Below are 24,466 nucleotides of genomic sequence, written 5' to 3' on the forward strand. Positions count from 1 at the left end.
GGCCCCTATAGTACATTCCCTGAGAAACACAGTATCACATTGTCACAGTATTCAGTTTGGTTCCCCAGGTTCATTAATATTACCACCCTTCCCCACTTTACTAAAAGAAAATTGTCACTTTGCTGTGCAGAACCTTCGGGGGGGGGGGGACACACAAAACAAACAAGACACCTATTTATTGCTTGTAAAGCCAGTTTATGAGTTACCATGCACTCCTTTAAGTAGAATAAATAGTTCAGGACAATAGTGTCACCCTGAATAACATTCACGGCATTGTGTCACTGCCTTGGTTTAGGCTTGCTGTCTGTATAAGTTGAAATGGTAGAGGCTATTCCAGGACTACATTGCAAAAATAAATTCTAATAAAAAGACATTTTTGGTATGGCTAGGAAACCAATAACACCATCCTGAAAAATATTTTAAACAGCTATGTTAAAACACCGATAACCCACTTAAAGGGGGTGTACAATAATAAATCACAGAAAAAAAGAAAAAACATGCTTTGGAAACAAACCAGCCCACCATGATCACACATGTATGAAATTAATTTGCAGGACATTGAAAAACTATGAAGGGGTGGAAATTATACATATAAAAAAAAAATTAAAAAACACTTATTTTGGTAACATTAGCTGTTGCAATCCCATACAGGCTGCAGTTTCCAAAAAAAAAAAAGTTATGCCCACCATTTGTATAAGAAGAGCATCTCATATGGTTTTCTATTAAGCAACCTACACTAAAATCACACCACCAGCAGCTGCTTTAACAGACCGGACTGCAACTCTAACCAGATACGAGACTGATAACCACATCTACTGTCGTGGAAATTCTAATAAAGGAAGAGAGACTGCGAGTTCCAAACACACAGGCCTTTATTTATTAAGTTTGCAAACTGTGAACACTCTCAGCACACAGGGTGCTAGATAATCATTGAGTAGTATTCCAACATACAGAGTTGGATCAGTTCCTTATATACCTTAAAACTATTAGTAAGGCAGAAGGCTAGCCAATGATGATTCAGATATTAGCATATAAGGGAAACAATTTATAACTGTGCATACGTAGGATATAGCTAAGCAAGCAAATAACAGAATGGCTGTTTTGTGTGTATAGCAAAAAAAGAAAGATAAGTCTGGCTCATCTTATTATCCATTGTCTCACAGCTGCAATGTAGGCAAAACTTTATCTTAAGCAAAGCGTACAAGGTTATGGGAGCAAGATTACAGTACTCTTCCATGGCAGGCAAATCCAATTTTCTATAATATTTCTCTTACATTCCCCCCCTTTTGAGACTATGTCTCAACATTACAATATGATTTCAGAAAATGGATTATCATGGTTTTCTACAGGCATTTAGAGTGGTAAGTTAAGTACTGCATTAGTAGTTTTAACAAAACAATTTTTAACACATTGTATACCCAAGCAAACACATATTACTATAAGTTAAGCAAGGTTTACAAAGTTTAACATATAGTGTAATATGAACAAAGTGACAACCCAACGTATCCCGCTTGCAGATTTTTTTTTTCTCTTTTTGTTCTGAGTTCTGTGTGATTTTCAGTGTGGCTGCGGTTTGTAATATCTAGCTCTTTTAATTATCTTTAAGTTCAGTTAAGAGCCAGGTGAGAGACACAGTTAATATGCTGCCAAGAAAAATAAGTCAGGACTCTGGGGGTCCAAAGCTGACTGTCCCAAGGCCATCCGAGCCGTCTACGTTATTCCAGGGGGCGATACATCTCCCTCCGGGCTGTAGGGCACTTTTCTGCAATGGCTGGCGTGGACCCACGTTGATCGTTCAGTGACTTTCGCCGCTGTCTGCACCTGGAACGGACCTGTCCAGCGTTGTTGATGCCAATGCTTCCGGCGGAGGTCTTTGATGATCACCAAGTCCCCAGGCAGGAGCTTGTGCAGCGCCCCTTCCTTTGGTTCGGGTAGGGCGGCTTTTTTACCCTGGGAAAAATAGACCTCAGAACATTGTTAAGAGAAGCACAATATTTCACCATTTCATCCTCACATTCCATTAGGGTGAGCCTATTTTGAGGAAAAGGTGTGTTCAGCATCCGCATTGGGCATACCGTCAATACTTCATGGGGTGCTAGCCCTGTAGTACTGTGCGTGTGTCCGCGCATGTACATCAGGGCCAGTGGCAATACTGTAACCCAGAAGAGCCCTGTTTCAGCCATGAGCTTAGTTAGTTTAGTTTTTATTGTTTGGTTCACTCTCTCCACCAAGCCTCCGCTTGCGGGGTGGTAGCTACAGTGTGTGCGTAAATCAATTTGTAGGCTTTCAGAAATGTTCTGTACCACACTGTTCACAAAATGAGAACCATTGTCAGATGTCAATTTAGATGGCAGACCCCACCCGGGGGATAATCTCTCTCATTAGGCTTTTTGCTACTGCCATAGCTGTGATAAAATCCATCATAACATGTTCAAAGGGGGCCTCAGGCCTTGGATGAGCGGACACGGACATGGGCGTGCTGCGGGCTACATTGTTGGTCACACAAATCACACATTTAGCAAAAAAATGGTTAGCATATGTTTAAAAACCTGGAGCAAACAAAAAATTGTTAACGACATTCACCACCCCTCCCTTTGACACATGGTCTTGGCCGTGTACCAACTTAGCTACATAAGGGAAACGTGAACTGGGAAGGGCAGGCAACCCAATGGGTCCTCTCCAAATCTTACGAGTAGAATCATAAGAGCATTTGTTTTTCCACAGAGCTGTCTCAGCAGGACCCACACTGTGTTGCAAGTCAGCTACATCCTGTAAAGAAAATACAGATTCAGTCAAAGCAGGTAATGATACCACTTGGAGCACAGGGGCCTGAGTTGATGCGGCAGCTGCTTTAGCAGCAGCATCTGCAACAGCATTCCCTTGAGAGACAGGATCAGAAGCGTTAGTGTGTGTCTGGCACGTTCAACACGGGCACATCAGTAAGATCGGGTCGTGGCTTGCAGACCTGTTCTACTAAGGCGATGCAATCGTGAGGTTCTCCATCGGCTTCTGTAGGAAGAAGTATAGCAGGGTTAAGCACAGTACAGCATTTTAGCACAACATGTGACATGGTCATTAATACATTCTGGTAATGTAGTAGACGAGCTGGAGTCAGATGTGCTGTCTTGGCCTGTGAAATGAGAGCATGTACTGCATGAGGAACATGTACAGTTAGAGGGCACACTGCAACTAGGTCAGCACCAGCCAGCACAGCTTCAGTGGTGGCAGCCACCGCTCTCAAGCAACAGACTAGCCCTCGGGCTACGTTATCAAGGCGCTTGGAGTAAAAAGCCACAGGTAGTTGTTCTCCTCCCATGCTCTTGTGTCAGTACTGCCGACATGAATCCTCCCTTTACACAAACAAACAGGTTAAAAGGTTTAGAGTGATCGGGTAACCCAAGACAGGGCAGAGAGGACAAGAGCTGTTTAAGTTTTTTTTTTTTTTTTTAGGGCAGTCAGTCATAAGAACATAAGAACATAAGAAAGTTTACAAACGAGAGGAGGCCATTCGGCCCATCTTGCTCGTTTGGTTGTTAGTAGCTTATTGATCCCAAAATCTCATCAAGCAGCTTCTTGAAGGATCCCAGGGTGTCAGCTTCAACAACATTACTGGGGAGTTGATTCCAGACCCTCACAATTCTCTGTGTAAAAAAGTGTCTCCTATTTTCTGTTCTGAATGCCCCTTTTTCTAAACTCCATTTGTGACCCCTGGTCCTTGTTTCTTTTTTCAGGCTGAAAAAGTCCCTTGGGTCGACACTGTCAATACCTTTTAGAATTTTGAATGCTTGAATTAGGTCGCCACGTAGTCTTCTTTGTTCAAGACTGAACAGATTCAATTCTTTTAGCCTGTCTGCATATGACATGCCTTTTAAGCCCGGAATAATTCTGGTCGCTCTTCTTTGCACTCTTTCTAGAGCAGCAATATCTTTTTTATAGCGAGGTGACCAGAACTGCACACAATATTCAAGATGAGGTCTTACAAGTGCATTGTACAGTTTTAACATTACTTCCCTTGATTTAAATTCAACACTTTTCACAATGTATCCGAGTATCTTGTTAGCCTTTTTTATAGCTTCCCCACATTGCCTAGATGAAGACATTTCTGAGTCAACAAAAACTCCTAGGTCTTTTTCATAGATTCCTTCTCCAATTTCAATATCTCCCATATGATATTTATAATGTACATTTTTATTTCCTGCGTGCAGTACCTTACACTTTTCTCTATTAAATGTCATTTGCCATGTGTCTGCCCAGTTCTGAATCTTGTCTAGATCATTTTGAATGACCTTTGCTGCTGCAACAGTGTTTGCCACTCCTCCTACTTTTGTGTCGTCTGCAAATTTAACAAGTTTGCTTACTATACCAGAATCTAAATCATTAATGTAGATTAGGAATAGCAGAGGACCTAATACTGATCCCTGTGGTACACCGCTGGTTACCACACTCCATTCTGAGGTTTTTCCTCTAATCAGTACTTTCTGTTTTCTACATGTTAACCACTCCCTAATCCATGTACATGTGTTTCCTTGAATCCCAACTGCGTTCAGTTTGAGAATTAATCTTTTGTGCGGGACTTTGTCAAAAGCTTTCTGGAAATCTAAATAAACCATGTCATATGCTTTGCAATTATCCATTATCGATGTTGCATCCTCAAAAAAATCAAGCAAGTTAGTTAGGCACGATCTCCCTTTCCTAAAACCATGTTGACTGTCTCCCAGTACCCTGTTACCATATAGGTAATTTTCCATTTTGGATCTTATTATAGTTTCCATAAGTTTGCATATAATAGAAGTCAGGCTTACTGGTCTGTAGTTACCTGGTTCAGTTTTGTTTCCCTTTTTGTGGATCGGTATTACGTTTGCAATTTTCCAGTCTGTCGGTACCACCCCTGTGTCAAGAGACTGCTGCATGATCTTGGTTAGCGGTTTGTAAATTACTTCTTTCATTTCTTTGAGTACTACTGGGAGGATCTCATCCGGCCCAGGGGATTTGTTTATTTTAAGAGCTCCTAGTCCCTTTAACACTTCTGCCTCAGTTATGCTAAAGTTATTTAAAACTGGATAGGAACTGGATGACATGTGGGGCATGTTGTCAGCATCTTCCTTTGTAAAAACTTGTGAAAAGTAATCATTTAACATATTTGCTATTTTTTTTTCTTCCTCTATGATTTTGCCATTTGTATCTCTTAAACATTTAATCTCCTCTTTGAATGTTCTCTTGCTGTTGTAATATTGGGAAAACATTTTGGAATTGGTTTTAGCTCCCTTAGCAATGTTCATTTCTATTTCTCTCTTGGCCTTTCTAACTTCCTTTTTGACTTGCGTTTGCAGTTCTGTGTACTCTTTCTGCGTACTTTCTTTTTGGTCCTTTTTTAATGCTCTGTAAAGTGCCTTTTTTCGCTGAATATTTTTTTTAATTGATCTATTAAACCATTTTGGCAATTTAGTTTTACATTTAGATTTGTCTACTTTAGGGATATAATTGTTTTGCGCCTCTAGTACTACGTTTTTGAAGAACAACCATCCTTCTTCTGTGGGTGTTTTCTCTATTTTACTCCAATCTACTTCTGTTAGTCTCTGTTTCATGCCTTCATAGTTTGCTTTTCTAAAATTGTAAACCTTAGCTTTAGTCTTTACTTTTGAGTAAAGTCCGTCAGGGGTCCAGTCAATTGTGTCTTTCATAGTCATCTTATGGCTATGTATCAAGTCAGCTAGGGGCTGTGTTACTTCAGCATAATCTGGAAGTTCTGCAGTAGCCAACCATATCTAGCAACGTCATCATGTGTTTTTTTTTTTTTTTGTGGCAGGCTGGGGCAGTGTCAGAATTGCAGTGACACGCTCCAGGCCCAATTTCCTGCCTTCCGGTGTAATATCGTGTCCCAAGTATTTTACAGATGGTGACATGAGGTTTTTTTTTTTTTTTTTTTTTTTTTGATACCTTATGGCCATTACGAGCTAGGTACTCAAAGAGCTCTTTTTTGCACGCATGCTGAGTTTCAGAACATAAAAGCAAATCATCCACATACTGTATGAGTTTGCTTCCACCAGGGGGAACAAAACCTTCCAGATTCTGCGCCAAAGCGGCAGAAAAGACGGCTGGTGACTCAGTGAACCCTTGAGGCATAACTCCAGGTCCATCGTTTCCCCATAAAGGTGAAAGCAAACCAAAACTGTGAGTCCCTTGCAACAGGGATGCTGAAGAATGCATTTGCTAAATCAATAACAGTAAACCACTTTGCACTTGAGGGAACAGCTGACAAAACAGTAACTGGGTTTGGCGCAATAGGGGTCCTTGCATGTATCATGTTATTTACTAACCTGAGGTCTTGAACAAAGCGCTATTCTCCCGAGGCTTTGGGGACCGGGAGAATCGGGGTGTTGCAAGGCGAGTCTGGGCAGGGCACAATGGCTTCTCTAGAGACCAAAGACGCATGCACAGGAGCAATGCCTTCCTCTGCTTCCTTGCTGAGAGGATACTGGGTGTGGCTAGGCCAGTGTGTACTTTTCGGTGTGACTGTTAGGGGCTCTGCCCCTTCCATAAGGCCAATGTCATACTTATCTTTTACTCATAGAAAATCGGGGAGGCCGATCAGCAAGGGTGAAAACATGCCTCCCAGTGCCTCCCCAGGGGGTGCATCTCGATTCTCTGCCCCATGGATTCCAGTTGGACAGGTGCGACCCAAAAGAAAGGAGCGCAAACAGCAGAAGCACTGGGGGAGAATTTGAACCTGTCTTCACTTTGCCAGTCAGTCACCTGCAACACAGACTTAAGCCAGACACCAGTATCGTTCCACTCTACAGCATCTGTTTTTGCTACGCTTATGTGTCACTGAGTCAGTTGTGTGGGAAAGTAAAAACTGATCGCTATTTAGTTTAATGGCTGCAACACAAAAGTGTAAACCTATATACAAGGCTGTGCACGTAATCGTTTCGTTCAATGGAGGTTGTGCTAACCACTTTTTCTCAAAATCATAATCTCTTGATAAAGATAAGTACAGAGAAGTGCAATATAAGGCATAAGGTGATATAAACCCAGTTTCATGACCCCAATGTTGTCGAGCCAATTTAAATAATTCCTCAATTTGTTCGCCTCCGTTTTGTATATCCCATGAATACATAAGAACATAAGAAAGTTTACAAACGAGAGGAGGCCATTTGGCCCATCTTGCTCGTTTGGTTGTTAGTAGCTTATTGATCCCAAAATCTCATCAAGCAGCTTCTTGAAGGATCCCACGGTGTCAGCTTCAACAACATTACTGGGGAGTTGATTCCAGACCCTCACAATTGTGTAAAAAAGTGCCTCCTATTTTCCTGTTCTGATTGCCCCTTTGTCTAAACTCCATTTGTGACCCTTGGTCCTTGTTTCTTTTTTCAGGCTGAAAAAGTCCCTTGGGTCGACACTGTCAATACCTTTTAGAATTTTGAATGCTTGAATTAGGTCGCCACGTAGTCTTCTTTGCTCAAGACTGAACAGATTCAATTCTTTTAGCCTGTCTGCATATGACATGCCTTTTAAGCCCAGAATAATTCTGGTCGCTCTTCTTTGCATTCTTTCTAGAGCAGCAATATCTTTTTTATAGCGAGGTGACCAGAACTGAACACAATATTCAAGATGAGGTCTTACTAGTGCATTGTACAGTTTTAACATTACTTCCCTTGATTTAAATTCAACACTTTTCACAAAGTATCCGAGCATCTTGTTAGCCTTTTTTATAGCTTCCCCACGTTGTCTAGATGAAGACATTTCCGAGTCAACAAAAACTCCTAGGTCTTTTTCATAGATTCCTTCTCCAATTTATCTCCCATATGATATTTATAATGTACATTTTTATTTCCTGCGTGCAGTACCTTACACTTTTCTCTATTAAATGTCATTTGCCATGTGTCTGCCCAGTTCTGAATCTTGTCTAGATCATTTTGAATGACCTTTGCTGCTGCAACAGAGCTGTCCACAGTCAATGTCTTTCAAACACCTCTTTCAAAAGCCCTGATATCCCCAAACATGCTTTCAGCTGTTTTGCCAAAACCCTGCAATTTTTGGTTCACGTCATTAAAATGTTTGGTGAAGTCAGTGAAAAACATAAGGGTGTTAAGCCACACAATATCAGTGAGTTGTGGATAGTTTTCCCCTTTTTCATCCATGAACAGCCTTATTTAATCTAAACAGGCCACAAATCTCTCCAGCACTTGTCCTCGGCTTAGCCACATGACATTATTATACATCAATAACGTTGAGTACTGTGACTGAACCTCATCAAGAAGCATCTGGAATTGGTGAAAATTTAGAGCTCGAGCCATGATGTAATTTACAATCTTTGCGACTATCTTAAGGATGTCATCCAGTTTCTTGCTGCTATCTCTAGCTGACAAGGCTTCCTGATGGATCAAACAGTGAAACTGGATAACTGAATGTTTTGCCTCCTGCACAAGGTACTAAATGAAACCTGATGTTGCACCAACCATGCTAGGTGCACCATCACTTGTAACAGAAACTACTTTTTCCAAGCTGATATTTTCAGCCAAAAATGCCCCTCTGACAGCATTAAAGATATCATTCCCTGTTGTCCTCCCTGGCAGAGATAACAGTTTCACTAATTCTTCCCACATGTTTTCACCAGCTGCATAACGCACGATTACTGCTAACCTTGCATGATTACTGACATCAGTACTTTCATCCAAACACAGTGAATAAAACTCTGACTTTTGCAACTCAGTGGTGAGCTGCTAGCTAACATCTTCAGCCAGTATTTCTACTGAGTGGCATATCTGTGATGCGCTGCACAATTTTATCCTTGTTAGGGAAGTCATGAAATAAAGAACCAGCACTAGCCAGCATGGCACTCTTGATATATTCACCATCTGACAAGGGTTTGCCATGCTTTGCAATGCAATGAGATAATTTGAAGCTAGCCACCAAATGGTTTGTTTTTTTAAGATAAGTACCAAATACATGAGTCTGGTTTTGACACCTCCTCACTGCCCTTTGAAGGAATTCTTTCCTTCCACTCTTTCATTAAGATCTGTAATGTTTCTGTGGTTGGTGTCAAAATGGCGTTTTACACTTGAGGTTCAATAAACAACACTTTCATTACAAATAACACACAGCGCTTTCCCTTTACTGTCAACCATTCCAAATGTTTCTGTCCAACCCTCCTGGAAGGATCTACCACTATCTGTCTGAAGTTTAGCTTTTTTGATTGTGCTCATTTTCTTAACCTTCACTTCACTTTTCAGTTAACTGACGAGAATGTTTTTCTTCAGAAGCACGCTGAAACAGGTTGTCTTACTATCTCCCCAGAAGAGGTCTCTATACAACAGCAGCTTTCAGCATGAACAGCTATCCCACTATTGCTGATATTTGCTGGGTGCCATACCTAACAAAAAATGTCCACAGTTAATATTGCCCACCACATCCCCTCCCCATCATAACTGCCAGACCAAACATACACTCTCTCTCTCCAACTCCATCCCACTCCTGTTCCCCTTTATACTTCACTGGGCACTTTATGCTGGTCTCCCCTCACCGCCCATAATTTCCTCTTGTCCCTGAGAACTCGCAATCTGTTCTAAGCAATTCCCTTACATTCCCCATTCCCTGTCCCTAAGTACACTGCACATTCTAATCTACACTCACATGCTATTCTTGCTGGAGACTGCAGCCGCCGGGGAGAGTGGTTGTGGTAGAAGGCAGCGGAAGACTACTTCGCTGCAGACCAGTGGGAGGCAAAGTGAGGCAGCAAGACTGATCAAATTCAGACAAAAAATGAATAATTATGAATATGCATGTTCTTTCCGTCCCTAAATCCATTTTTGCTCACAGATTATATTATACTGTTTTGTAAATTTACAGACATAAAAAGCAATAGTGATAGTGCACTCACAGGGACCCATCAACTTTTGCATATGCCCCTCTATATATTCTGGGCAATGACTCTTTAATCCTTATTCAAGTAAGATCAATCAATCTTAATTTTATATCGCGCCTTTCATAGTGGAACATCATCTCAAAGCACTTCACAGCTTGTCAAAGAATAACAGTGCATACAATAAATACATAGTTTGAATATTATAATGCTAAACATCAGTAAAAGCAACAATCACAGTGCATCATACAATAAACATTTAACTATTTAAAAGACGAGTAGCAGATAACATACTTATTAGAAAAAGATTTCTGTGGTGTCAAACTACCTTGAAAGAAAAGACTATCCACAAATGTACTCTACATATCAGAGGCATCATTTATTTTGAGACTATTGTTTTTTGAGAATTTGCAACCTGCTTTTCCACACTGTATGAAGTGGGGTAACAACATACCACAGTATGACCCATAATTAACATTAAAATAGTATTAAAAAAAAAAAAAAACAGTGCATCAAACAAAGAATACACAGTTTGAGATACGAGTATGTGACAGTGGAATAATATTTTCGGTATTTATGACAAGGGAAAGGTTTCACAATCAAAACAGCGTGGGACATTTGCTTTAAAGTTTAATGCACAAATACACGTGTTGTCGCCAGTGACATCTGCAAAAGACCTTGCACTGCACATTAACACGTGTATGAAAAGTTGTACATCTTTTTAGAAAAGACGTAGCGGAAAGTGCTTGGTTATGTAATTTAGACCTATATAAAGCTCGCAGACCCCCGACCCCGAGTGTAAAGTATGAAAGATTGTGGCCATTTCTCCATTTAGTTCAGGAGATAACGGCCAGTAAGATGCTACAAGCATCAGGCTAACTATCCCTTCCTCCCCGCGTGTCCCGCTGACATATCCATAGCTGACCACAATTCATTTGATCCTCCATGGGACAGACTTACTGTTTTTGATCAGCTTTCTGTTCCCAGGGTACTTGAATAAAGCAGCTCAGCAGCATAAAAAAACCAACCGTGAAATAACGGCTACAGTTTGCACTCCTTAATTACTGGGTGCGGGGCCGTCCTTGCAAATCAAACTGACTGGCTTTCCAAAGTGCCACTCAGAGGGCGTGCAAAAAAATAAATAAATAAATAAAAAACAGATAACTGCTAACTCGGCGTGCCAACAAATTCGACTCTGCATGCCACTCTGGGCACGCGTGCCATAGGTTCGCCATCGCAGGTATAGCCTATAAATATACATACAAACCACTGTTTCAACAGGCTACCATGTGTGTGTTTTCATGTTTATTTATATATACATATTGTTCTTAATAGATTTCACTTGCATTTTACTTAACATACTAAAAGCCATGAGCCAGGTAGCTTAGCATCCGGTGTAGTGGTCAGAGAAACTGCCGCACTTTTTGCAAACTTTATTGTTGAGCAAAATCTTCCAATTGCTGTTCTGGATCATATCAGTCCACTTTGCAAAGCAGCATTTCCGGACTCAAACATCTCCAGCAAGTACGGATCAGGCCGCACAAAAACCGCTGCCATACACCACTGTTTATTGAAATTATTAGAATCAGTCATTCTTGATAATACTACCATAGCAATCAATCATTTTTTTTTAAATCATTATTTTCATTATTAATGATTAAAAAAAAAAACTTCTTAAACTTAAACTAACTTAAACTTGTATGGTTGTTGACTAACTGTGTGTGGCTGAATTTGTTGTGTTGCTTATATAATTTATTAGTACATTGTGTATTTTTATGTAAATGTAAGCTTTAACCAAATTACTAAATAATATGTATTATCTGAATGATTGTCAGTGTCCTGCTTTTTAAACAAAAATCTATTAGTTAGATCTTCTATGTAGTTATTGTTATTTATTCATTTATCCAAGTACAACATTCCAGTCAGTTCTGACAATATGAAAAATTGCATTATACATGCTGTCGTATATATGCTAATTTTAAGGACGGTTAGCTAAATTGTAGAAACCTTCCACTGTCTGCCATCAGCAAAGAAATTGTAAAATGCACTTCCCATTCAGGTTCACAGGTGACACCTGTAATTTTATCCCTGACTGAATTTGCCTTTTTTTTGTAAAAGTTCAGATATCAATATTCGGAGGTTGAATATTTTAGTCCAGATTTGATTCTTCCTTAGGTTATTTCATTTTAACGAAGGTGCTAGCAGCACCCGATCATGAAAAAAACAAAACAAAAAAACGCCTCGCTGTGCTCACCAGATAATTTTTTTTACTAGTCAGGTGCTACTATTTTCCACTTTCAGAACTTGGCATCTCTGTAGTACTATGACACCATAGTAAGGGTTCAGAAATGATTGTGAAGTTAGCACTTGAGTATGAGCAAGGTTTGTTTTTGTGTGTGGAAAATTAATAAAACAAAACACCTCAAGTACAATTGCATCCCCTGTTTCCAGCCTGCTTATATGGTACACCTCAGTGACACCAGTATCAGTGCATAGTTCTGTGTACCTAGGGTGTTCTTTTTTTTGTTTGGGCTCCATAAGATTTACAGTAAAATACCGGTATGCTCCAGTATGTAATTGTATTTTTAACCCTTTGCAGCCTGTGATAGTGTGGGGTAAAGTGACGGAGGGCAGGTACATAGGGCCACGCCTAGAAAGAAGCATTTTCCCTTTCTCACCACTGACTTAAGAAACGTAGTTCATGGAGATAATGGCGGCGGGCTAAAAGACTACATTTCCCAAGGGGTTTTGAGTGGCTAGAGTAGAGGAGAATGGTTGCACCTGTGCTTAATTAATGATGGGTATTTAAACACCCCACCTGAGGAGTTCCCTGGCACTGTGGGGCTAACATCTGTGAAAAACAGATGAGCCTGGAGTGGATGAAAATAAAAACAAGGTATCATCGACAACTACTGCAGGTTTTGTGGTTCTGTGTGGGTTTGTGTCAAAACCAGCAAGCAGCTTAGCTGCCTGGGTGATAGTTAGGCTAAACAGGTGTTGTGTTAGTAAGTTCTCCAAAAAAGGAGATAGGGTTTTGTTTTGTTTTGTAATTTTTGTTTAAAAATTGGTGACTGTGTCCCCCTGACAGGACACAGTAAAACCTGAATAAACACACAGGTCCCGCCCTGTTTAGACCTTATTTCTGTTGTCTTAGTGTAACTCCAACACCACACTAGAGGACTGCTGTGAAAAGACCTGCTTAGTACTGTGGTAAATAACACCCTACGTTGCTACACGTACAACATTACAATTTTCCCTTTCCTGTCCGACATCATCAAAAAGACATAAAGCACAGGTCTCTAGTCGTTTTTTCTCCAGAAAATGCAGAGAAAACCTTTCAAAGGCAGAGTGAGCCCAATAGGAGCTGAATGAAGCCGAAAAAAGGGGGGGGGGGGGCATATGTGAGCAATACAGACAGCCCCTGCACCACAGCCGATAGGGCGCATGTGGTTTTGCAGTGGAGCCATCAGATCTGTGCTGACCTCCAGCACTATAGGTCTGGTGGCATCGCTGTGGATCCGCAGTGCGAATAATGACGGTTTGGCAGGAGAATGTCTTCCAGCCGAGTTGGCAGAGGGGTTACAAGCGGCGAGCTGAGGACACAGATAATAACTGGGCATACCAAATTGGGGAGAAAACCGGGGTAAAAAAATTGGTGACGACTAAATTAAAAAAAAATTAAAAAATAAAAAGAAGCACTAGTAGCCTTGCCATTCTTGAACTGCATTAAACAATAGTCTCAAATTACGAGAGGGGTGGAGAGAGATTGAGTAACAGTAAACCAAGTATAGTACACTTGGCACCCTACCTTTTTTACAAAACATGTATATACTTACTTCCTCTTGTGTTCTTCAGTCAGTTTGAGTTTGCGTCCATTAAGCTCAGTCCCGTCTAGTTTATCAAGGGTGTTCTTCATATCGCTGTGTGAAGCAAATTCCACCACTCTGGAAAACAAACACAAACACACAGAGAGGGATAACAGGGAGACCTACAGGCTTTACTTGCATTAGCACAGCAGAACCCCTTCATTCAGTTTCCATTACCTCCTACGTATACAGAGAAGAAAAGGTGGAATATAATGTGTACAAAATAAAAAGTGCTGAGTAACCCTCTGAAAGCAGTCAAGCCGAAATTATTTTTAAATAACTAATTAAAAGACAAAATACAGGCTTTAATCTTGGTACTATCAATTATTTTAGACAATTTTTATTAAGATCGAGAAGCAAATAATCAAGTAAAGTCTTTGTTGATGACTGCAAAGTAGTCTGCTTCATCAGTAATCATTGCAGCACTAACTGAAACCAGTTCTGGTATGCAAAACATTGTGCCCTGGCCTGGTTTGGTTTGTATAGGAATTTACCCTTCATTCTTGTTGGATCTGTGTGCATCGACAAATGTCACTTCACCAACCTTCCTCATCCTTCAGATCCTGGTTTGTAAATAAGAAAACAAGATGTTACAAAAACACATCAGGGAAATCTCTTATTTTATGGTTACAGTTTTAGAATGCACATTACAGCTCTTAAACGTTAGAAACAAGACAATGCATACCAAAGATTTGTGTCTGCATTACAAAGGAAAAAAAAAACATAACACCAGCTTCACCTTGAGAGGCTTAGGGATAAAACTTCAACCTCCTCCACAGTAAAATATCTATTTTAGAGAATCTTCTTATACAGATAATGGCTTATCCATGTAGGATTATTAGCAGTCCACGACAAATACATTAAAATAAAATAAATGGATTAGACAAGTAGCTTACTTAAGTGCGATTAATGAGATGTGCTCTCGTTTGCAATACCCCTACCAGCAAGCAGCATTCAGTCTTGAGCATGCAAAAGGGTTTCCTGCAGGAAAGAGACCTAATCAAGGGTATAATACACCAAACTACAGGTGTCAATACCATTAGCTTAGGCAACCGTGGAATAGCATATGATAGCACTATCAAAACAAACGTGGCTTTCAAAATTAAAGGTGTCCGTATTACAGTGAATAAGAAACGATCCAGTAAAAAAATAGAGTATGACATACTATAGTCCACTATAGTCCCCATTTCTAAATTTGCTCAAAGTCAAAGACAACAGCTTGTTATCATACTGTGTAAGATGTGTTTTGTGGTATCGCTATTCAGCCATCAACTGAAGATAATCTGAGACATGTAGCATGAATAGGGCTGCCATTACGTCAAATGCGTATCTTAATTGTATTGTCCATATAGCTGAACAGCCAAACATAATGGGAATCAGCTGCTTCAGCAGATCACCAACAGTACAATCTGACTGCACAGTGCAATTGCTAGTTCTAAACTGGTAGGTGCTAGCTTTTGGTTACGGCTTAAACAAAAAGGAAAGGAAATAGCTTAATTGGCACAGCAAGCAGTGGATGCCTGTAATCCTGATAAAGCACTGCAGCCAAATACCTGTCCTCCCTCCTCTCCAACGAACTGAATTCAACTCGTATGTACTGTGAGAAAGCCCTCCTCCCACCCTAATCACATTAGCTATTGCACTACTTACCATTCAGAACCCAGGTGGGACCTTAAGCAAAGAGCCACTTGTCCAAATAGGAATCGGACCAAGCCTTCTATAGCCTTTGAAAAAGGGATGTGGCTTTGGGTTTCTGAATCCAACTTCCACAAGAAGTAAAGGGGCTTCAACCATTAACACTCCCTTCCGCCAGCAACAGAAAAAGAACCAAATGGGGAGGGGTACAGACGGACGGGGGATTGCAGGCAGGGAAGCCAGACCACAGACCCTCCAGATTTCAGTATTGGACCTCCTAAGGCAGACCTATTAGGGGGCCCCAGCCAAGATATAGACCACCAGCAACTGTGTGTAGGGAGAGGCACCAAATGGACACTATTCAGGACAACAGCAGAGGGTGCTAATCACAACAGACACTCCCTTGTCTCAAAAGAGATGGGGGGAGGGGATGCAACGCCACAAAGGAGATACCAGATAAGAGCAGCTGTTAAAAAAAGAAAGTTTAAGATGTACTTGGTTAGAAGATTGGAAATAAAATGGATTGTTTAGATTTACAAAACTTAAAAAAAAGCTGTAGCAAAAAATACATAAAGTATGGTGTAGTATACTGAAGCGTCACTCATCATTCAAATCTGAGTTAACCAGCATCCCAGGTATAAAACTTAGAGGTAAGGAGAGGGGGTACAAACTGACAAGTGGATTTAATTGTTAGACAAAGAGATCTGAGCAAATCTGATGAAGTCTGGGTAATGAATCCAGGAGAGAGCACCAGCAAGGAGCACTAGATACCCTTTCATGTCTTGGCTGGGTGAGGGTGTGCCTGCATATTGCTGGTTCCAACAGAGTTTACAGATCTTAGTTTGTTTCATTTCTCAAGGAGGTGTTCTCTTTTTAAAGCTGTGTTTTATCAATGGGATGGCAGTTTTAAGTCATTAAGAACTATCTTCAGCGTAAAGAAGAACAAGGAGTCCTGGAAGTGATGGTATGGCCGCCACAGAACCCTGATCTCAACATCATCGAATCTGTCTGGGATTACATGAGGAGAGAGAAGCAACTGAGGCTGCCTAAATCCACAGAAGAACTGTGGTTAGTTGTCAAAGATGTTTGGGCCAACCCACTCGCCGAGCTCCTTCAAAAACTGTGTGCAAGTGCACCTAGAAGAATTGATGCTGTTTTGAAGGCAAAGGGTGGTCACACCAAATATTGATTTGATGTAGATTTTTCTTCTGTTCACTCACTTTGCATTTTGTTAATTGATAAATATAAACTATTAACATGTCTATTTTTGAAAGCATTCTTACTTTACAGCATTTTTTCACACCTGCCTAAAACGTTTGCACAGTACTGTGTGTGTGTGTATATGTGTATATATATATATCACAGCCAAAACATTGAACCGATTAGTGTATCTTTATTCTGTGGGTGGTATCCTTTTGATAACTTAGGGTGTATCTTCAAAGTTCAGTAATATGTTGAGCACATCTCTGCTATTATACAAACTTTAAATATAAAGCAAAGAATACATTTCAAAAAATGAGATAATTGGGAGTAAATGTACTCTACTCACTAACGGTTTTAAAAAGGTTCCCTTAGTACTGGAATGAAAGCCAATCCTCTGTGCCTAGGGCCAATTTAACTGATCCACTCGGGCCCTATTTGGTTATTTTGTGGGGCCAGACATTCAACCAAAACTGTCTAATTTATGGTTGTTTAAATACTAAAATCATACCTTAGACTTACAAATCTATATATTACCTCTCACTGCACAGTTCTTTCCCATTCAGTTCATAGACTGCATCATCAGCATCTCTGTGGTCATCAAACTCCTGTATAACAAGCAGTCAGGCACCATTTTAACAATGGAAATTTAATGGGAAGAAAGTTGCTGGGCATGTGGTGTAAATAGGTTTCCAGCATCTCTATGGATAGCTTTGAATGCACAAAGTGTTTTTTAGAGCATGGGAAAGCTTAGCAGCAAACACATCAAGAACTAATCTTTAGGAAACAATGTTTGAAGCCTGCTAAAAGACTGTTGAAATCAAATCATGTTAAACTGGTATGCTATAGTGGGTAATCAGGATATACCACAACTAATCGCCATACCATGGTATAATGTTATTTTTTTGTAATTCGTTTTTAAATGGCTATTTAAAGAATACACTGTGGTCAAGTCATTTTAACAAAAATTCCTTTTAAGTTTTAAAACAAACATTAAATGTAAACTGTTGTAGTTACATTTCTGCTAGAAAACAAATGTTTCCATCAATTTGAAAAACAAAATATTACAGCAGAATGTCTATTTAATTATACCACACTAAAGAACTGGTCTGGCTCTGAAATCTCCATGCAAATGAAAAAGGTGCTATACATTGTACAACGAATTACAAAGGCAGGGGGTTGTTTTAATACATTTGCACACACCTAAGACACATAATGGAATACTGAATGTGTAAATAAACAAATACGTTAATGCATTTACAGCAAGTGATTTGCATAAAAGAAAATTCACAATTCAAATTTCATCTTGTGTTGGCATTTAATCACAACGCACACTGTATATTGTACTTCGTAAAGATTATGGTGATTCCACTAAAAAGAAGTTAAAAAAACGTGGTGAAAGTGCGCTTTTTCTGTGCTAACAGTCTGATTTTCAAGAAGCAAAATAAAAACTAGGTTGCAAAGGGGGTAGGGTATCTACAATAATACAGTATAGTAAAAACAGAATGATTTATATTTTCCCAGGACATTTGGCAGCTTACTTAAATATACATAATAAAGTTGTGTACTTACTGTTCATAAGCCACTTCTCTCGCACATTTTTTTAAGAATATATTCTATGGTAGAAAGGTATAATCCTAAAATATATTTTCTTTATGATGCAGTAGCAATATGGTACTATCTTGTCAAAACCGAGCATGCAAAACGCAATTGTTTTGTTTAACACTGGGACAAATTAAGCAGCTTCAATTAAAACGTATTCTATACACGTCACAGAATTTACAAATTACATTATAGAAACTACCATGCAAATGAAACCACTGCATTAGAGGAGCGAAATAGATTAAAAAATCATGCATTATTATACTTTCTTCAAATTAGTGTTTAAACTATTTTCTATCTGCTGTTTGCACAAAATCTTACCCGGAGTTTACGCACATGCTGCTGGAGCCCGAGTCTCAGGTATAACTCCTTCCTGTATCAGGCATCAGTCCTATTCGAACCAGTTATCATTTCAGTCCTCCTCGAGTGAGGAGTTGGGCGTAGTCTGAATCACCCACTCAAACAAGAGCAATAAACTTTCAATGCTTCCACTGCCTGGCACAAATGTCAATCAAACATTCGACAAGTAGATGGTTTCAAGTTATTGTGCTGGTTGAGTAAAAAGTTAAATAAAATAGGATTGTATTTAAAAAAATAATGAAAATGTAGCCTAACTGCTAACAATACAGTGTAGCTGCTGACTAGACGATGCATTTTTACCGTTCTTTAGTTGTATTTAACAGGTATATTTTATGCGTTTTAAAAATGCGTTGTTACAATGTGCAATTTAATTATTTGAATTTGCCTGAATTAAATTGGAGTCAAATCTTCTCAGCATGACAGACATTTTTTCATAATTAACTAAGGATATTAATGCTAGTCAAAGTCACAATGGAAAATCTGAACAGTATCTCAAATCACAACTGAGAAACGCATTAATAGTAAAATTGGTTAAATTTTTTTTTCTTCTGTGAAACCACAAAAAATCAGCTTTTAAATTGTAAACCTTACTTTATTTAAATGCCGAAGCAACTCATCTTTATTAATTTAAATACAGTTACTCGTCATAGCTATTGTAATAGTCCAGCAAAATACTTTATTTTTCATTACAGCGTTAATAAAGATTACTCGCTTATTAACATGTGGCGATCTCATTTTTACGTTCTGATTGTAATGAAAACTGAAGGTTGGCTTGTATAAAAGCCCAGTTTGACAGAAAATGTTTTTAATTAAATAAAATAAAATTACTAAATTAAGCCCGGAATATAAATAAATGTATAAAAACAGTGAAGCAATATGAAATAAAAATAGCATCGGCGGGACGGTAAATGGTCTATTTTGATTAGAGGGTGAGCACTAATTGCATTATTACAGAAATATGCAGTCTAATTATTCAAACAGTGCAAAAATCCAAATCACTAATTTATCCTACTTACTGTATATAAGAGACAAGAACTGGTAACGGTCACACCAAACTGACTTTATTCCAAGTACAGCATCACGTTAATTCAAAGAATCAATATTCTGTTCAAAAAATAATAATACACTGATAACAGCAAGTTTGTAATTATCTGACTGACAGCAATAAAAATAAATAAATAAGAAACATAAAATGAAGCAATCTTGTTTGTTTTTCTTCCATTGTAAGTTTATTTTTTGGTCTTTTTGCTATCCTTAGACAAGAGTCGTGAATATGTTTTTTTTTTTTTTTTTTTTTTTAAACAGTATCCACATCACTCGAAAAAAAAAACAGATAAGTCTTCTGTAATCTGGCTCAACAAAAGACAATTAAGTTGAATCTGGTATCCTCCACAATTGAAATTGGTTGCATGGCATTTGCGATCATCTCAATAATTAACCACGTTACGTTTTCAGGCTGAATTTTATCACATTTGCTTAATTAAGGGTGGAAATCGAAATCATTCAAACGTTTTTCATTTTGCTAATCATTTAAACTTTGTCAAAAATGTTCAAGTCAGATATTAAGAAGTGTGTTATTGGCAGACACCCACTTCTTAATATCTGACTTGCACATTTTTGACAAAGTTTAAATGATTAGCAAAATGAAAAACGTTTGAATGATTTCGATTTCCACCCTTAATATAAGGTCGGCATGAGTAGAAGTATTTTTCAGGTAATGACTGAAAAAAAATCCACATTGTTTTAAATACATGATACATATTTAAATACTATACAGTAGGGCTGGGACAATGCATCGAATCGTTGGAATAACCATCTAGGGATGGGTTGGTATACCGGTTTTTCGGTTTACCACGGTTTAGGTTCATTACAGTATTAATACTGTTGCTTTTATTCTAAACAGCAATTACATTAATTCGGTTATATACCGGTTAACGCATTTTTTCAACTGCAAACACGCTTCTTCTAAATCAAGCGAAGGTACTTGTAGCATTAGCAAAGTGTCTGAGGAAGATCTTTTTGTGAACCGATACTGTATTTTGATAATGGTTTTGAAGAAAACTGTAAAACGACACACAATACACGTTTCAACTGCTGTGTTGTTACCCACAGCTTGCTGCGCCGGCTGCTCTAGGCTGCTGTCTTTCTGACGTCACACGCAGCTTTTAGAGAAACGCCTTCTCCAAACCTTGCAGCAGAGCACACATGTGCTATATTTACATTTGTCTGGATTATCAACAGTCGGTTTAATGTAATAGATAATTTAATATTAAAACTTTGTATCACTTATCACGGATTTAGTACATTGTTTTTTGTTTTTTTTTTTAATAACTGATTTATTGATTTAATATAGCGTTGACAAGGCTGTTCACGGCTTCATTGTATAATGATAAAATGTCGTTCGCCTCCGCTAACTAGGTGGCAGCAGTAGTTTTAGTGGTTATTTGCATTATGATTAGCAGGTCACTCGTGATCTTTGCATCGTCCCTTTGGTTCACAGCCACAGTCAGCCTCCCGCAGTAACATTTCAAAGCTGCGCTGGGCTATGCAGAAGCTGCACATGTTTGTGTGGGTGTAGAGTGACATCTACAGCGAATCTCCGAGATTCTGTGCAGCACTGTGCAAACTGCAGAAATCTGCGCTATAAGAACACGACCAATATCTCAAACAACAATCAAAAAACAACAGCCTACTTATTATCAACTTAGTTTTGTTTAAACTAGTTGTAACAGAATTCCAATTTTCTTAGGTAAATGAAGACTTTTATTTTATTTTCACATTTTTTTTACAAACCCCACGTGTAATAATTATTAGAAGCTTACTTATGCAATGTCGTAAATGTAAATCCAATAACACGTTTTAGTATTAAAATACCTTTTTTTTGTTATACATATTTTATTTACCCGGTTGAAAAAATAAACGATTCACCTCTGCTCTTAAATAACCTGTGGCACATGTTTGTGTTTTAAGCAAAAGACTAATCATTTCCCAGTTCTAAAATCATTTCCCCAAAAAATTGCCATCAGCTAAACAAAGTATTTATTTATTTATTTAATTTTATACGTTAAAGTCTTTTAACAAACTACAGCACCACATCATTTTGAGCAAACAATAGATGTTAATACTGTTGTAGTATAACGTTGAGAGTGTACAACTTTAGGGATTTTTTTTTTTTTTTTTTTTTTTTTTTGACTGATTGTCTTTATAAAAAAGAAACATACCAAGTTATTTGGCATAGCAAAATACTAAATACCAAATATTTACTGGTTGCAAGAGACTGGTTGCACATTTTAAAGAGATGGCAACAAGTGCTTTAAATAGGAAACAAACAGAAATGTGTAACAGAAAAAGCACCACTCAAGTTAATACAGGACGTACAAAGGTGGAACACGGTTTATTATAGGTTTGAATTAAAATGGCCATTTATTGCTGTTTTGTCAAACCCAGATTTGACTAAAATGTCTGACACATCTACTTTAGCTCTCACGACAGCAGTGCAAGTTAATGGCTGAAATCCTACCTCTACTACAGCCATTTGAACCAGCGACAGTACTTTTGAGAGCAGAGAAAAATGTTACAGCTAGTTCTTTGTACCCACTTGCAACAGGGATAAAACACAGACTGACTTAAGTTCCTGATGAAGACGAGACACCGTCTTCTTCAAATTCAACTGATTTGCTAATTCCAGTTACACAGAGTTTGAGAGATAAGCTAGTGCATAATTTGCCTCCGCGATTTTGTTTACATCAGCTGAATAACCCAAGTAATGAGGTTATGTCACAGCTTTAAGATAGGAAATCCAGATTTCGCCATCTGGATTTCCTATCTTAACAGGCAAAGCCCACGTGTCTGAAGCACTGTCTTCCAAAGTAGTGAAGCTGGTGGAGGATAACCTCGAAAATGACATAAATCGTGCCTGTACAAGTGAGTGCAGCACAGAGGACTTACCTGTTAAAAAGAAAACGAAGACAGAACAAGTAACTGAATTGTTACTTGTGGGCGGTAGAATTGTTATCTATTCTGGAGGTATATAGTTCTATCATGAATATGTATGTGAAATATGATAGCCATTGCCGAATAGGTAGTCTATCAGGGAGCCAGCACTGTACTATCAGTTTCTTTGCTGCTGTTAAACCAGCAAGCCAAATTTTCCACTGGCGCTCCAGTAACTGAAGTTTTGAATCATCATTAAGTAATAGTACAACTGGATCTAATGGTACTTCTCTCTCAATTATTCCAGACAGTGTAATCACTTGGCTCCAAAAGGAGTTAACTTCTGGACATTCCCTGATCACGTGCATTAGCGTACCAGGTGTGTTAAGAGTACAGAATTTACATAGGGGGTTTGAAGTGATTCCCACAAGGTATCTTATGAGGAGTCCAGTATGACCTGCGACAATTTAAAATGAATTGTTGGTGATTGGGGTTTTTAGATGCATTAAATATATTGTCAGACTGCATTCCAATCAATTAGCCCATTATAAGGCTAGATCTTTCACCCATAATTTGAAAAATGTCAGCGGGTTATATGAAGCTTTTAGTAGATGCAAGTATATAATTGAAACTAGCCCTTTAGAGGAATCACCCGAGATCCAATCCATTATAGGATGTAATGCCAGTTCTGATCCCCAGGGAATCCCATAAGCAAGTAAAGCAGAACGCAATCTGAGATATAAGAAAAAGGATGATCCAGGTAGGTTAAAGTGTGAACTCAATTCCTGGAAATTAATATCCTTATTGTATATGTCTAAGAATATTAATGCCTTTTCTAGACCAGGAGCCGATAAACAAAAGGTTGGTTACCTGACCGAACAGCATTATTATGCCAGATAGGTGAATGTTGGTGCCATTTAATATTATACCTTGTATTTTTCTAGTGCCCTGAAATTGGTTATAGTATTAGCAATGATAGGACCATAATGTAGAGAAAATCTTTTTGTTTGTAACACCTATAAATAAGAGGTCTTGTTGTCTTATGGGAGACACTAGTGCCTCTTCAGTCTCTCTCCAGGACACAGCAGACAGTGGATTTAACCATACTCTGAGGGAGCGTAACTGGAACGCCCAGTGGTACAACTTAAAATTAGGGACAGCAAAGCCTCCATCCCATCTACTTTTGTGCGCTGTAGTGTATTTAACTTGACATTTGCTTGCCATTTCACAAGAAATTCCTTAATAAAAAGAGTCAATTTTAGTCCAATAATCTATAGGTGGAGGGAGTGGAAATGGCACTAATAAAATTAACTCTAGGAAGAATATTCATTTTGAGTGTAGCAATTCAGGCTTGTTGGGAGGCGGGCATCACTGTATGCCTCCCTTCAGCTCCCTTAGTACTTTGTGATAATTATTTTTGACAATGGATTGAAGGGAAGGTTGTACATCAATGCCTAGGTATGCAAATTGTTTTTTAATTGGAATGATGGAGGATAACAAGACCCTACCTGCAGCTGCGTTAAGAGGCATCAGGGCCCACTTTGCGCACGTAATTTTTACAGCCCGAGGACTCAATGAATTCACTGAAAGTTGTTAAAAGTTTTGGAATAGAATTTTGATATCTGCAATATACAAAGGAATATCATCTGCATGCAATGATAGAGTGTGGTTGGATGACTTAAATTTGATGGGAGGCAGTATAGCATTCTGCCTAATGTTCTGAGCTAGTGGTTCAAGAGAATGAGCAAACAACACAGGTGATAAAGGGCATCCTTGCCGGCTTCCTCAAAATATTAAAGGGTTCGGAATGTAAACCACCAGTAGAGACCATAGCAGAAGGATTGGCATACGTTGCACGAATCACATTGATAACATTTTCACGCAAACCAAATCTCTCGAATACCAGCCAAAGGAAGTTCCATTCAAGTCTATCAAATGCCTTCTCCGCATCTAATGACAGGACAGCACAAGGAGTATTTAGATCTTTTGCTTCATATACTATATGTAG

The 24,466-nt window shown here is 38.8% G+C and overlaps 1 long non-coding RNA gene across 1 annotated transcript; it reads right to left on the reverse strand.

The window, feature by feature from the left end:
• Nucleotides 1–1,125: 1,125 nt before the first annotated feature.
• LOC121329512 lies at nt 1,126–18,538 on the reverse strand. Its single transcript, XR_005951792.1, has 5 exons — nt 18,487–18,538; nt 17,101–17,171; nt 14,223–14,291; nt 13,699–13,806; nt 1,126–1,950 (listed from the first exon to the last, which is right to left on the reverse strand). It is a non-coding gene; the product is annotated as an uncharacterized LOC121329512 (long non-coding RNA).
• Nucleotides 18,539–24,466: the final 5,928 nt, after the last annotated feature.

Source organism: Polyodon spathula, chromosome 17, assembly GCF_017654505.1.
Source record: "Polyodon spathula isolate WHYD16114869_AA chromosome 17, ASM1765450v1, whole genome shotgun sequence".
Classification (NCBI taxonomy): domain Eukaryota; kingdom Metazoa; phylum Chordata; class Actinopteri; order Acipenseriformes; family Polyodontidae; genus Polyodon; species Polyodon spathula.